The sequence below is a fragment of the Scyliorhinus canicula genome, chromosome 11, assembly GCF_902713615.1.
Source record: "Scyliorhinus canicula chromosome 11, sScyCan1.1, whole genome shotgun sequence".
In the NCBI taxonomy this organism is placed as follows: Eukaryota; Metazoa; Chordata; class Chondrichthyes; order Carcharhiniformes; family Scyliorhinidae; genus Scyliorhinus; species Scyliorhinus canicula.
In genome coordinates, this window is record NC_052156.1 from 134,429,847 (window position 1) to 134,446,160 (window position 16,314).

The 16,314-nt window shown below is 43.4% G+C and overlaps 1 long non-coding RNA gene across 1 annotated transcript in view; it reads left to right on the forward strand.

Annotated features, from left to right (window-relative positions):
* LOC119973691 overlaps positions 1–15,639 on the forward strand; it is a 40,646-nt gene extending 25,007 nt beyond the window's left edge. Inside the window, exon 3 of the long non-coding RNA XR_005462374.1 lies at positions 15,322–15,639. This is a non-coding gene — a long non-coding RNA (uncharacterized LOC119973691). The remainder of the gene's footprint in view (positions 1–15,321) is intronic.
* The last annotated feature ends 675 nt before the right edge of the window (positions 15,640–16,314 follow it).

Here is a 16,314-nt window from a genome sequence, read left to right on the forward strand (position 1 = left end):
CCCCCCCCCCCCCCCCCAGTGACAGTCTCAACAATGATTTTCTCTTTCTCTTTTAAAATGATTTTATTGTCCCTAGTTTCATCAAAAAATAACTTCCTGCATCTCATCATCAGAGGGATGTGTATTTTATGCTAATATTAATCTTAAAGCTACAGTAATGTAAAGCTTTCATGACAGAACTATTTATGGAGGCTAACAATTATTCTGCATTCAATAAAGTTGAATCGACGCTTTGTAGCAATTTGCTGCAAAACAATAAAAACAGCAAATTTCTTTATGAAGGATTTTGCATCAGCTTTCACATGTGTTTTTTCTGAATTTGATGCGGATAAGGGCCGGGATACTCTGAAATCTCGGCCAAATGTTCACGCCGGTGTAAACACCGGAGTGGTGCATGCCGGCGTCAACACCGGAGTGGTGTACGCCAGCGTCAACGGGTCAGGGCTGGCCCAACAATTCATGCGCTGTTCACGGGCTAGCACGGCACCAGAGAGCTGCACGCTGCTCCGGCGCTGAAAGGCATTCCCTGCACAGCCGGCGTGGGTCCGTGTATGCGCGTGCTGGCCGTCTCTGCGCCGGCATGGAGCAACATGTCGGGGGCTTTACAGCGGGCCGCGTAGAAGGAGGAAGGCCCCCTCCAGATCGCTGCCGCCCGTCAATCGGATGCCCCCGATCGCGGCTTGACCCTGTGGAGGCCCCCCCCCCCCCCCCCCGGAGTCAGATCCCCCCCCCCCCCCCCCGATCAGGACGTCCACAGCAGCCGCGGGTCCGAGCTCCAGCCGGGAAGTACTAGGTTAGAACCACGCCGGTGGGACTCAGTGGAACTCGGCAGGAGTTCGGCCCGTCGCCAGCACAGAATCGCCGTGGGGGCCTATTTCAGTGGCCCCCAACTGGCACCATGGCAACCGTGGAAAACCCGCAAGCACGATTGTTCGGCGAATCAGCGGCCCGGCGTCGGATTGGTGCGGCGGGAATTTCCCACGCACCCAGCGATTCTCCAACACGGCGCGGGCTCGGAGAATCCCGCCCAAGGTTTCCTTTATGTCAACAAAGTTCATCTTCAAACCCTAAACCGCAGCTGCACCAGCGGACCACCTGGTGTCACAAATTATTTTGACCATCAGTTGTTTTCCATTTGTCCGCCCCAAGCATGATTGGAACCTATTCCACCAATGCGTGGAAACCTAAAAAAAGCATACACATTTTGAACAAAGTAAAAAATAAATGTACGGCTGCCTCACAGGATTGAACTTCCGCATTGCAGACTAAATTCAAGGAGTGACTGGAACATGGGATGAATAAATGCACATTAGCTTACATTGCTCAGTCTTGCTGTAGATCTGAATATTTTCCTGCCATATTTGCGGCATTAGCGAAACTCTGCCCGAGATTATTTTTGATGTCCAAACCTAAATTTTCAATCATTTCTGAAATAGTTGTTTCCAGACACTCTGATGTGGGGGATTGTATCTGGACAAAAGAAAGAAATTGCAGTATAACTTCACAACCGCTGGTCACAACCGCTGGTCAAATATTTTAAAATTAATGTTAATTGGTCCACATGACTCACATCTGAAGTTGAATCAACTATTTGGCATCTTTTGCTTTATTAGTGAGTTGATTTCGAAGCTGCTCTGCCATTATGGCAATGAAGTCATCGTAGGTTCTGAGCGTTAAAAAGCCACATTAATAACTTTTCAAATGCTCTTTGAGAAGCTCATCAAATTCACTGAGATATTCAAGGCAGGCGAAAAAAATTACCTCTTTGATTTGACAATAATGACTCATCATGTCCTGTTAGAGGGAACCCCAAAGAAGACAGCAATTTGACTGTGGCAACAACACATCTTAGCATTTAGCTACTGTAAGGACACGCCTTTTCAAACTGAGCCAAATTAATTCTTCCAGATAATTGACAAATTTGAATGAACACATAGCTTTAATATGGGTTTTGAAAGTTTCATGATCAGCAATATCTCTTACACCATTTCGCTAGTTAGACTACCTTCGATGAATGCTTCTTTTTCTTTACTATGGTCAGGGAATAATTTGCAAGCTAATAGTAAACTACCATATATGCTTCTCAAAAAGCAACCAATTGCTAATTTCCGTCATCCCCTTTCTCTTCACCCTCAAAAAATAAGACAAAGGAGGACCTCTAACCTGCTTTCAAACTCTTTTCTCAAATTTTCCATATTACCTATGCTTTCTGGTTTATTTAGTGCAAAATATTCTATCATACTCTGGAACAGATTTTGGCTTTAAGTCAATGTTTTCTGGTTGGGTTTCTACCGTCACTTCAACAGAAGAATACCTTATAGTTCATTGCCATTTCAGATTCTACTTCTTTTTCAACTTTTCAGGCAACGTTTCTCTGGAAATTGGCAAGTCTAAGTCATCAGAAAATGTACCTATACTTTTAGTGGATAAGGATGAATGTGCAGTTTGTACATTGTTCAATACTTTTAATGTAAAATGATAAACTGTCGTTTTGCCCAGCTTTGTCATTTGCCTCACCTTCAACTTTCTGCGTTTTTGACTGCCAGATTAAAATTGTCAATTTATTTCAACTGATCTTTCTTGATTTAAATGAATATGATTATTTTGAAAGAGCAGATTTTTTTTTGCCCTCCTCAGCCCTGGGTGTCGCGTCACCCCTGCTCCCCTCACTTCTTGATGACAGCTACCCTGAGTCCAGGCTGGTTGGCACACTCATCATGTCCCTCGTAGTTTCACCAAGTTGCCCGGTTCTGGCAGCGGCTCGCACTTCACCTTGACGACCTCACTTCAGTGCTGGCTGCCTGTCTATCGCATGCCCAGGCCTCCTCAGCCCTGGCCTGGGGGTTGAGTCGCTCCCTGCTCCCCTCGACGACAGCTGTTTGACTTACCTCCTCCCTCCCTCCAAGTTCCTCATGGATTTTTTCAGCAATTCTCAAAATGTTAGTTCAGTAAAAGCAGGAGATCTTTGCCTTGACCGCTGCCTCTCCCCCTCCTCATCGCCTCAACATTGACCTGTGTTTTCCTGCTCTAAAATGACTCAACCAATTAGAATCTAATGTCACTCTGCATTGCCTGCCGATAGGTGAAAAATGAGCCTATCAGTAAATGCAGAACTACCAGTCTCTGATTGGTGCCCACAGACAACGGCCAGCATTGGGCCCCAGCCATTGGTCAGCAGCCAGTGCCTAGGCATGGTGTGTTTCATTGTAAGTCTGCCTCTGTACGAGTTTATTCCCCCTGTCTGCTGCTGAAATTGTACATGTTTTGAATACTTTCTATAGCTATTTAAAGTTTCAATATCCTACAGGGACTGCAGTGGCAGGTACTGAAATATTGCTTTTCTCATTTCGGGGCTTTTGCATAAACCAGTTTCTCACACACCTGTGAACTGGTAACTTTTGTGCCTTGACTTGGATTAGCAGATGGCTCGTAGAGCAACGCAAGGGCTGAGGGAAAAGGAGGAGCGTAGGAAGGCTAAAATCTAGGCGGTTTCTTTGTATCTAGGCTCAACATGAACAAATAGTTCAAGAATTATACCGGGAACCGGGAATGCACACAAAAATAAACAAATCACCCCTGTGCATTTCCATGAGCACATTTCCATGTGCCTTTGTCTGTCCTGGTACAACCCCAGTGGCTGCAGCACAGTTTGTGGAACATTGCTGACTGTAGATGACTTTGGAGGCTGACCTCAAACAGCTGGAGACCCAGCTACCAACAGCACCACCTTAACATGGCCGCCAGCAGTCTGGCCTCGCTAGCTGGCAGGCAACAGCAAGGGCAATGGAAAAGTGTCAGGAGCGGAACGCATGTCTGTTGTCATCTTGAGATAGGGCAGCAATTTGTACTCTATGCAACCACTGCCATTTCAGCAATCCTGGTAATCTATTGGAGGAGAGATTGATGAATTGATGTTACTGTCTAGAAGCTGTTTACTCCATCAAGCAGAAACGGTAAAATTACAATTCCACAATCCTCTACATATTAATATAAAGTTAGTCTGGTATATAAGGGTGCCCTGTGTAGAAGATGTTGAAAACAGGGGTAAAAAGGACGGTATACAGGCAGATATCAAATTATCATCGAAATGCAAGGCTATAGTTACTAATTTCTAGCATTAGCAAAAAAACATCCTGTGAATTTCTAACTTCTACCAGAGGATTCCTGATGCTGTGTTTTGGAAGAAAAAGATAGTTTGAATGTATATTCTCCTTAAAGTGGATCCTTCCCCCAGCTTCTGCACAATACTCCTTCAAATGTTCAGCCTCCAGGCATGATCATATGTTCTGACCTCCCCTTTTTTCATTTTCTGGTGCTGGGGAATATTGTAAGTGTCAATTATCATTCCCCTGATGAATACTAAGAGCTGGAGGGAGAGTCAACATCGGTAATGAGCAACACTGAGGAGCAGCCTAAATAATGAACTATTCCCTTGGTGCACAATGTTTCCAGGCCTCCTTTTAAGATATCTCCTGCTGGCTTTATTCTATGTCGTCTTTGAAGATAGATGGAAGTTCTTTTGGGAGGTTTCTGCTGTTTTAGCGAATATGGAACTACATAATTTAACTCTGAAGTGTGCAGGATATTATGGGTCAATATTTATTATATTCATTATAAAGAATGATTCCCTTACATTCAGACTACAATTTCTTCCATAATGGTTTGTCAGAATGCTATTGAAGCAAGGTGGGGAGGTAATGGCACTGTGGTGTTGTCACTGGACTAGTAATCGAGAGACTCAGAGTACGATTTGGGTTCTCTGGTTCAAATTTTAATTCAATAGATACCTGGAATTAAGACTCTTGTGATGACCATTAAGCCATTGTTGATTGTGGTAAAATAAACCCATCTGGTTCACTAATGTCCTTTAGAGAAGGAAATATGTCATCCATACTTGGTCTGGCCTATATGTAGCTCCAGAACCACAGGAATATGGTTGACTCTCAAACGCCCTCTGAAATGGAGAGCAGTTAGGGATGGGTGTGATGAACGTAAGGATTTGTCGTACTTTATTTGCAGTATATTGTTAAAACCTTGGCTAAAATGCATACAGGAAGCATTTCTGCTAAAGCTGTGATTAAGAGGTCATAAAATTGAGGTAATCATTAATTCTGCTAGTGAAGTGGTCTGCTGATGGAATATTATTTGTGTTTAAAGGACACCTAGGTGGAGATTACTTATGAGGGGTATTGAAATAATGAAATGAAAATCGCTTATTGTCACAAGAAGGCTTCAAATGAAGTTACTGTGAAAAGCCCCTAGTTGCCACATTCCGGCGCCTATTCGGGGAGGCTGGTATGGGAATTGAACCGTGCTGCTGGTCTGCCTTGGTCTGCTTTCAAAGCCAGCGATTTAGCCCTGTGCTAAACCAGCCCCTATCCATTATTGTGGATGGTCCTGGCGAAACAAGTCATGAGACATCTTATGGGCTGAGACAGAAAAATACCTTATGCTTTGGGTACAGATGATGTAATTAAGGGGAGGAGCCAGATCTGTCTGAAAAGTTAGTTCTTCCTAAGATTTTAATCTGAACAGAGGTGTTTCAGTTTTTGTCCTGCAAGGTTCTCTCTCCAAAGTATCTACTACTTTGGTTCCTAGCTTCTTAAAATTCTTGTTTCCTCGATAAAGTTTCCATTGCTTTGCTAACAGGCTAGCTGCCACAGGTTGAAACTGTTCATGCAGTTTTAATAGAGTTCTTTGTTTACAATTTACAAGAGTTTTATGTAATTCTGAATGTTTGGATGTCCATCAAAATCTGTAATTTTATCACAGTTCTGACTTCACAGTTTGATTGGCAAATTGAAGAGGCTATTAAAGGATTATGTGTCCTTCATGTGGTGTCTGAATACAAGTTTATTTGTTTTTATTAAAGGCTGACCACAAGGAAATTCAATAACTTTGAATGGGTTTCATGGATGGGAGTTTTTTCACTATGATGTATGTATGACTATTAGATTATTAGATATTTCTTTTCATCTACACCTGGTTCATGAGGTCCACACTTGATGAATATTGGGTAGGTGGCTACGGAGGGGCCTTGTTGAAGTATGAGGGGGAATGAGGGTGGGGGAAGAGGATGAGGATGTGTGAGGGGTGAGGACTAGACATCCTAACAGCTTAGCACTCCATCCACAAACATTCAAACATTCACTCCCTCCACCACCGATGAACAGTGACAGCTGTGTGTACCATCTACAGGGTGTACTGCAGGAACTCACCAATTCTCCTCAGGCAGCATCTTCCAAACCCATGGCCAATATTACCTAGAAGGACAAGGGCAGCAGATACATGGAAACTCCACCACCTGGAGGTTCCCCTCTAAGTCACTCACCACCGCATAGACCAGAGATCCAAGGCTGTCAATCAAACCATGTTTTACCTAGGGTTCAGGTCTTTCAACAGGTTCAAAGATTTCTGTGCTATCAGTCAAGCCTTATTATGTATTCTCAAAATATTTGTCACAAAATGGAGGTGCCTTCACATTCTCCTTGCTATCTCAGAAGCGGCAACCTCTCTCAGTTGGGCTACTGGCCCTGTGATTGGGCCAGCTCTCTCAGTCCTCTCCCACCATGCAGAACCCCAATGATGGGGCTTGCATCCTTTCAACAAATCTTGCTTATTATAAAAATGAATGTCTGTTTATTCCCTCACACATATTCTGCTTTTCATTTTCAAAACTTATACAACTAGATAAGCCCCTTTGTCTGTTAATACTCAGTGGAATGCCTTGGGACTATTGCGATCATGTGCAAGTTGTTTCAGTTGTTGTTGAGTTGTTTAATTTTAATATGCAAAGTACTCCTTGTTGTGAAGCATTATGTTCAGCAGAATCATCATTATAAATGTTTTTGGTTTTGTTAAAAATGATTTACTTTTATGAATGTACTTCAGTTTGAGTGAAAAGAATAGCATCAGTTGAATTAATTTTCAGCATTTTGTACTATGGCAAGACAGTTGCCATGGAGATGTGTCTTTGATCGCAGAGACCAATGTAATAGAATTTCAGAAAACATACTACTCCTGTTGTGAATGTGAGGAGCTTTGTTATACTGATGGTTAGTTACATTAAATATTAAGATTATTATTTAAAACTTTTGGAAATGTGAATGAGCCCAAACCCCTCAATGAGTATTCTGAGAACTGATTGGTAACTTGGCAACATAGAAACTCCCTAACCACCTATTCCATCCCACTCCCTGGCAACTGCTTTCAGATTTTTCACAAATCTGGTAACATATTTAACCCAGGGATGGGCTTATGACCAACTATCAGCAAAGCACTTGAATCACCTTTTTCCAGTTATGTAACATCACTTGACTCAGCCCCTGTCTTAAATCATCTGCTGTTGAAACCCTCATCCGTGTTTTTTTTTACCTTTCAACTTGACAAGGCACTCTGGACAGGCCATCTTCTGTAAACTTGAACAATCTAAAACTCTCCTGCCTCTTGACTCGCACAAAGTCTCACTTACCAGTCTCAATTTTAAATTCTCACCTTTGTTTTCAAATCACTCCAACGCCTTGCCCCTCCCAATCTCTGTAGTCTGCTCTTGCCCCATTCATTACCTGCACTCCTCTAATTCTGGCCTCTTGAGCAACACAGATTTTAATCTTCCTCCTGCGGAGATGATGGCATAGTGGTAATGTCATTAGGCTAGTGTTCCAGAGACCCAGGCCACTATGTCAGCAAATGGAATTTGAATTGAACTAATAAATTTGGAATTGAAAGCTAGTGGTGACCATGAAAGTGTCATTGATTGTCATAAAACTCATCTGAGGGGGCATGTGGTGCAGGGAGTGGCATGTTGCGCAGTGGTTAGCACTGGGACTGCGGCACTGAGGATCTGGGTTCGAATCCCAGCCCTGGGTCACTGTCCATGTGGAGTTTGCACATTCTCCCCGTGTCTGCATTTCACCCCCACAACCCAAAGATGTGCAGGTTAGGTGGATTGGCCACGCTAAATTGCCCTTTAATTGGAAAAGAAATAACTGGGTACTCTAAATTTATATTGAAAAAAAATAAAACTCATCTGGTTCACAAATGTCTTTGAGGAAAATTTAAGCAAATCTACTGTCCTTACCTGATCTGGCCTACATGTGACCCCAGAACCATAGTAATGTTAACTCTTAACTGCCCTCTGAAATGATCTAGCAACCCACTCAGTTCAAGGGTGATGGGCAGCAAATAGCCACAACCCATCAAAGAATAAATGGAAAAAAGTGTCTCATTTTATGGCTCATTGTCAAACTTTGCTTGTTAACGTTCTGCCTGTAAAGCACTTTGGGACTATTCGTTATGTTAAAGGCTCTATATAAATACACATTGATGTTGATGGAGATGAGATGGGAAATGCAGCCTTATTAAACAGGCCAAATGATCAAGATTAAGCTGAAACCCTTTTTTCTGCTATTCAATGATGTACTGTAAAAGGTGAGAGATATATGGAAAGGAACTGAGAAAGAGAGAGAGGTACAATGACATAGGCCCAATGTAAGCTTGAACACCTGTCCAGCCATACAAAATTGACATAACAGAAACAGAAAATGCGGCAAATACTCAGTAAGTGAGGCTATTGAGAGAAAGATAGAAGTACTGTTTCAGGTTGACAACCTCCTGTCAGAGCCTGAGGCAGTAACTGTTTCTCTCTCCACAGATGCTGCCTGGCTTGCTGACACAGTCCAGATTGCCTTGGGGAGGATGGGTTGCATTTCAGATTTCCATCATCTGCAATATTTTGCTCGAGTTTAGTTAGATTATTTCAAGAAACAAAAGTCTTCTTGACGTAAATAGAATTTTGCCACTTCCCAATTTGTTCTTGGGTATTGATGTAGCCATTTTCATGTTGCCCTATTATGTATTTTCTTGTTTTTAATTTTCTTTTCATGTACTTAATGATCTGTTTGAGCTGCTCACAGAAAAATACTTTTCGCTGTACCTGTGTACACGTGACAATAAACAAATCCAATCCAATCATGTCTTTATCTCTTCATCAGATGCACAGAAAAGGAATCCCCTTGACTTTTGCAGTCAGACTCTTTTTTAAAAAATAAATTCAGAGTGTCCAATTTATTTTTTCCAATTAAGGGGCAGTTTAACATGGCCAGTCCACCTACCCTGCACATCTTTGGGTTGTGGGGGCGATACCCACAGAAATACGGGGAGAAAGTGCAAACACCACACGGACAGTGACTCAGAGCCGGGATTGAACCTGGGACCTCGGCGCCGTGAGGCAGCAGGGCTAACCCACTGCGCCACCATGCTGCTCCCCGCAATCAGACTCTTGATTAGTTAGGATTTTAAACTTTACATCGGGCAGGCCAACGTTCCCATTCCAATGACGTTGAACAGTTTTCCCACACCATTGCTTCTCAAGCACCTGCAATGAGACTTCTCCTAACCTGGGGTGTGACCATGGTGTGTTTAGCCACAATAACCTTTTCTCCATCATCATAAAAATTCCAATACATAGGATTCAAAACATAGAACATTGACTCTGATGGCCAAATCTAAAGCAACAGCAAATATCTGTTCTCATTGCTTGTTAGCCATTTCCCCATAATTATTGCTTTAAATAAATCAATCTATGATAACACTGTGGGGATAAAATCTTTATTTCCATTGTCCCATTATGGATTCCTATAGTGTGAATCAATAACCTTGTCTTTGTAGATGCTAGGAGGCCCACAGAAAGGCATCAGATATTAAGATTTTGTGCCACTTTTGTAGCATATCAATCATATTTGCATACTGTTTAAAGTTGAGCTTTCTGGTTCAGTATGTGATTTTGAAATGAAGATTTCGTTTTGTATTTTCTCCTTTGTTCAATTCAATTTTAACAAGAGTAAGGTTCTTCCCTTTCTTTGTACACTCCAGCCATGTTATGCATCTACGAGGAGTCAGCTGAGCAATTTTATTGGTCCTGGAGAATTGGGTGAATTTCTTTTGAGCTTCTTCTGTTCTCCGCACTGCAACTTTGGCAGAAGAAAATGGGAGGTGGGGGGGGGGGGGGGGGGTAGATTTCTGAGGGAATTCACTCTCAAAGATAACCCATAAGGGGAAATAAGATCCTTTCCTCTGGATTTTTACTTCGACAGAATACGCAAAATTGGTGAAAACTATCAGCTGGACCATGTCTACGTTTTCGAAAGGAATTTGACTCTTATATTCAATCTTTCTTTTTCCTCAAACAACCAGCATTTTTTTTTGATTTGCCAGCAGTGCTTATGCCTTCCTGCATGGTTAATATGGGCCACAGATTCACCATTTTCAGTGTAAATTGAGTGAATCTAAAGCCATCTGTTCACCTTCTCTCTTCTGGCATTCAGTCTATGTTGCTGGTGACAGAATGACTGGTATGTCGATCAATTTATTAGTCCTCATTTTATCTACAATTTTACAGCTTTGAACTTTCTTACTCTTGCATATTATTTTAGCTTTAATCTCAAAGAAAAGTTTGAAGGCAGTAGTTTTTAATAACCATACTGCCTCAAATTGAGTTGCACTGAGTTAGCTGACCCACGCTGTTCAGGAACATCACACCGAGACTCAGTAACACTTGATCTAAGGAGAGAAGAGACTAGGGTGCCTGTTTGGGATTGAAATCCTGGTGTAAACTGTGTACGGGCACATCTGCACTCAACTGTGACTGACCCCATAGGCCCAGATGAAAGCCAAAATGCATGCCTGTGGCAATCTATAGAGGCATAGCTGGGGGAGATAATTCTTTCAGTCAAATGCTACTCAATCCAACATTTCCAGATACCACTTATCAAGCCGATTGATACAGAATCACATCCTACATAGTTCTAGGAAGAGCAGCTACAGTGAAATACCCTTTGTTTCCCCAAAATCCAAGAGGAAGCTAAAGAGGAGCAACAGAGTTAAATGTGTACTTTATTTTCAATTCTTATCAGCTACAAGTTATCAATTGCTCCCAAGGTTTTTAAGAAATGTCTTTTTCAGTACATTTTTGAGTAGAGTGAAGATTAATTAGTAGCTTGCACAACATATTTACTCCTTTTCTTCCTCACAGTGGATACCTTTGAGCTCATGTTCTTTGAAACTAAAAATCAGACTTTGAAACCAAAAGAAATTTGTGCTGTAGTTCTACATCAAGTCTCTTAGAAATGTCTGAAAGCACTTTATACGCAATGCAGTAAGTGCTGTGAAACTTGTGTCAAGGCAAAGCTGACCATACTATTTAAATACATGTGCATGTATTTTTAAATGGCATCCAGATCTCTAGACCCCCCCCCCCCACCTGTAAGGGGGTCATCGAGCACCCCCCTCCCCCCCCCCCCCCCCCCCCCCCCCGCCCCAGCTCACACAGGCAGGGTACACCCCCGGGCCCGATCCATGTTGTGAGCAAAGTGCCACGCTGGCACCTTGGAACTGCCAGCCTGGAACCCGAGAAGTGCCCTGCCAGCCTGGCAGTGCAACCTGGGCACCTGAGAACCCTGATAGCCAGGGTGGCAACACCAGGGTGCCACACCGGCAGGCAGTGCTAAGGTGCCTGGATGACACCAGCAGTGCCAGGGTGCCACCCTGCCTGGAGGCCAACTACCCGGGGGCTTCTCATCACTCTGGAGACGGTCTGAGGTACCGTTCCGTCTGGTCCCCATTTGTGAGGACCTGTACTGAACTACACCCGACTGGGGCCTCCTCAGTGAGCCGATGGATGCCGGGTGGCTGTTAGATTCGGCGCGAGCACTGATAAGTGGGTTCTTAAACTCACTTAGCTGTACAAGACTGGGTCCTGTCCATTGTGGCCAAATTGCGACGACACGCGAGATCTTGTTAGTTCTTGCGTGGTGTAACAGGCATCAGGAATCCCGTAGGAGGCATCTCCTGGGATCTACCATCTGCATCGTGTCCCGGTTCCAGCAGGATGCAGCCAGTAGACTGCTTCCTCTAACTCATGGATCTATGATGCTCCAGTATTTCTATCTCTTCTACTGCCAATTTACCTGCCATCCTCACTGCCTTGCTCATAGCCTGTGCATTTGTTTTTTGATCTACAAACTTTCTCCATCATTGTCTGTTACTTTGCTATCTCTACCTCATTTTAGATGTTCTGCCTTTTGCTTCAGTCCTAGTCTACAGTTCTCTGTAATGCTCTTGGCCAGTTGCGATGGTTTTGAACTGGTGATTTTTAGCATCTCTCATATAAACCGTAGAATCCCAATGGTGCAGAAGGATACCATTCGGCCCATTGAGTCTGCACCAACACTCTGAAAGAGCACTCTACCTAGGCCCACTCCCCCGCCCTATCCCTGTAACTCCGCACATTGATCATGGCCAATTCAGCCAAACCTGCACATCTTTGGACTGTGGGAGGAAACTGGAGCACCTTGAGAAAACCAACATGGACATGGGGAGAATGTGCAAAATCCTCACAGACAATCACCCAAAGCTCGAATCAAACCCAGGGTACCTGGCAATGTGAGGCAGCAATGTTTTCTTAAAAACATGTTTAATTTTTTCTATTGAGGGCAATTTAGCATGGCCAATCCACCTATCCTGCATATCTTTTGGTTGAGGGGGTGAGACCACGCAGACACGGGGAGAATTGAGGCAGCAGTGTTAACCACTGTGCCAATGTGCCGCCTGTTAATAGTCCTCAACTCCACTTCTTGCCTGTTGCCTATAATCTCAAACCCCAACTTCTTTTAAAGTTCACGGATCTGTTTGATTCAACCTTGAATATATTCAATGACCCAGCCTCCACTGCTCTCTGGGTTAAGAATTCCAAAGATTCACGACCCTCTGGAAAAAGACATTTCCTCTCATCGCTGCTTTAACTGGACAATCCATTTTTCTGAAACTGCGGTTCGATTGCAAACGGATTGGCGTGGTTCTCGATTTTGGCCTCTACCGTGATTTGACTGCCTCATCGCGCTCTTGGAATAAGGACATTAAGCCGTGCCCATTGGGTTGAACAAAATCTTTGATCAACTCCATCTTCTGACTACAAATACCATTTAAGTATTGTTTCGTTGGGAAATTAGAAACTTGGGGTGGCGGCGGCGGGTGGGGGGTGGGGGGGCGGGGAGGGGGAGGGGGGGGGCAGTGGATTAAATGCCTGAATTGTGAGATGCCAAGATGTAATGTTTCGATTGATGTCATAACAAAACAAATGGTTGCCAAGAATTGTCCTGTCTAATCCGGCCTACATGTTGCTTTTCTATGAGCGCTGAGTTCTGGAAAAACAGTTTTTTTTGTTCAATCCGTTCAGTCAGTAGACACTGTGTACTGTCCTTATCATTCAAAATTAACAGTAGCTAGTACGCACAATTTAAAATGATAACACAATCATTTCATAAACATGAGTCTGGAACAATGCTTACTTGTTCCATTGTCTGTTGAGTGTAATGCTCATCTTCGGACACAGTAAGTGTGAAATTACCACTTTTTCATACTGTGTGAACTTGTAATCATTGAAACATTTGAATGATTCAATAACAGCAATGTGAAAAACAATGTAAGTATTGTTTAAATCAACCCAACTCTTACTTTCATTGTATGTGCAATAGTTTAGCAAGTAGCGATCAGCTGCAGCATGAGCCTGGACAGTCAGAATACTATGTAGTAGTATGGGCCTGAAAAACTTAAATGGTCAGAATATTTGCATGAAATGGTTGAAGAGTCAGTTTTATGGCCCCACTCTCCTCTTCTGAGGCAGTTCCTCATAATCAAGGATGACTTGCCTCCACCAATGTTCAGTGGATTCTGGGATGGCTGGTAAGTCCATTGCGCGCTTTGCAGACCCTACCACATGCATGGCAGATGCTTGACTATTTGGGTAGGTGGGTTGTTTGGAGGTTTATGTGTTGCCTCCAGCGCCTTAGCGTCACCTCTGTACATTCCTGACAAAACCTCTTGATGCGATCGGTGCCTTCACGAGGAACCTTCTCCATTTTGGTCAGTCACGAGCTAGGAACTCCCATCAGTCAATAGGAATGTTAGCCCTCTTCAAGGATGCGTTGAAAACATTCCTAAAGTGTATCTGCTGCCCTCTTGGGAGTCTCCTGCCACCACTGAGTTGTGAATAAAGCAGTTGTTTGCAGAGTCACACGTCAGGTAATGGGACACTTTCCAACCAGTAGAACTGATTTTGAGTGAAAAGCGCCTTGATGCTGGGTATGTTGGCTTGGGGGAAAATGGTGTTTTTGGACCACCTTCCTTGACACCGGTTTTGACACCAGTGCGTGGGCACTGCCAAGGGTACGTCCCCTGCCTGCTGTAGTATATAGGATCATGGACATCACTGCTGCCTGCTAAACATTTTTAAAAAAAATCTTTTTATTGGCTTTTCTCTTATTTATAAACAGTTGTTTTGTGTATGCATTACATTTTTCATGCCCACGCTAATTTACTTTATTGTACAGAGAGGTTTATTTTGTCCTTCATTTAACTAACTCTATGTACATTTCGTTGCCCTGCGGATTGGTCTATAATCCCCCCCCTCCCCCATCACGCTTTTAGTATTTGCAGTATTGCCTTCAGTCCCTCCTGTGGCTTTGAGACATAGAGGAGCAGTTCATCTGCATAGAGTGAGACTCTGTGCTGTCTCCTCTCCGGATTCCCTTCCAGCTTTTTGCGTCCCACAGGGCTATCGCAAGGGGTTCGATCGCGAGCGTGAACAAGAGTGGGGACAGGGAGCAGCCCTGTCTTGTTCCTCTGTGTAGCTGGAAGTATGCAGAGCTGGTAGTGTTAATTCAGACACTTGCTTTGGGAGCATTGTACAAGAGCCTCACCCAGGCGGTGAACCCCACTCCTAGCCCAAACCATTCCAATACCTCAAAGAGGTAGTTCCATTCGGCTCTGACGAAGGCCTTTTCTGTGTCCCGGGAGACCTTCACCTCTGGTGTTCTCTCCCCGGGGTGGGGGGGACATTATTACATTCAGCAGCTGCCTGATGTTGCTGTGAGCTGCCTACCCTTGACAAAGCCACTGCCTGGTATTATCTCGGAATGGAGAGCCTGATCCTCAAATATTCTTTTCCTCGGTCTGCCAAACATTGAGCTGACACCTTTAGGTGACAGTGAAGTCTGTGTCTACCTTCAACGGTCCCAGTCGCCTCCTGCTGTTCCTAAAACTCTAAATTCTGACGTGATAAGGCTCTTTACACGCAAATACCTTTACTTTGTACTGAGTCCATCCAGAAGAGTAAAGGATGTGCAAAAACCTCAGCAACCAGAAATCGCCTTTAGGGGATAAAAACCGAAAATGCTGGAAATGCTCATTATCTATGGAGAGTGACCAATCAACCTGTCAAAAGTCACGACCTGCAGGACTAACTTTGCGTCTCTCTCTCCCCAGATGCTGCAAGGCCTACCGAACATTTCCAGCAATTTTTTTTCCGCTTTTAAGTTCAGATTTTCTGCACCCCTCAGTATGTTTCTATCGGCCTTTAAGGGAGTTTGAAATACTGTATATGCTCATTCCTGGATAATTGATTTGCAAATTGTTTAAATTGTTGCCACAATAAGATGAATTGTCTGCCTTGACGAATAGACCAGAGGAATCTGTGGAATGAGAGGCAGCCGTTTCGGCCACTGAACGTGGTTTGTTATTGTACACTCATTATAAAACACAAAGATGTGAATGCGTTCATAGCACTGAGATAAAATTACTTTTGTCAAATAATTTTGTGCTCTGCTGTATGTTTCTGCAAAATACCACACTGTCCTTGCACTCTCACCCAATCCAAGCTGGTTCAGGCTAGCTGTTGATAGTACTTTACACAGTTCATTTTCATACGAAGTTCATATCAAGGTTAAGGAGGAGCACTGCAGGATAAGTGTAGATGTCAATATTATTAGAAAACTCTGCTACAATATTTAACATTTTAACAGTAACAATTCAATTCCTGCAATTCCAAACAGTTTATCTGTTGCAGAATATTATGACCACTAAAAAGTGCAACACGTATTAACCTTTCAAACATTACAGGATATTGAATTGTTTTGGGGAGAAGGAAAAACACTTAAGTGTTAAAAGCATCCTTTGAGCAAGAAAATTATGTATCCATCTATCGAATAATAATAATAATCTTTATTAGTGTCACAAGTAGGCTTACATTAACAGTGCAATGAGGTTACTGTGAAAAGCCCCTAGTTGCCCCACTCCGGCGCCTGGTCGGGTACACTGCGGTACACTGAGGGACAATTCAGAATGTCCAAATTAGTGACAGCACGTCTTTTGCGACTTGTGGGACGAAACCGGAGCACCCAGAGGAAACCCACGCAGACACAGGAAGAACGTGCCGACTATGCAAGACTGGGAATCGAACCTGGGACCATGGCGCTATGA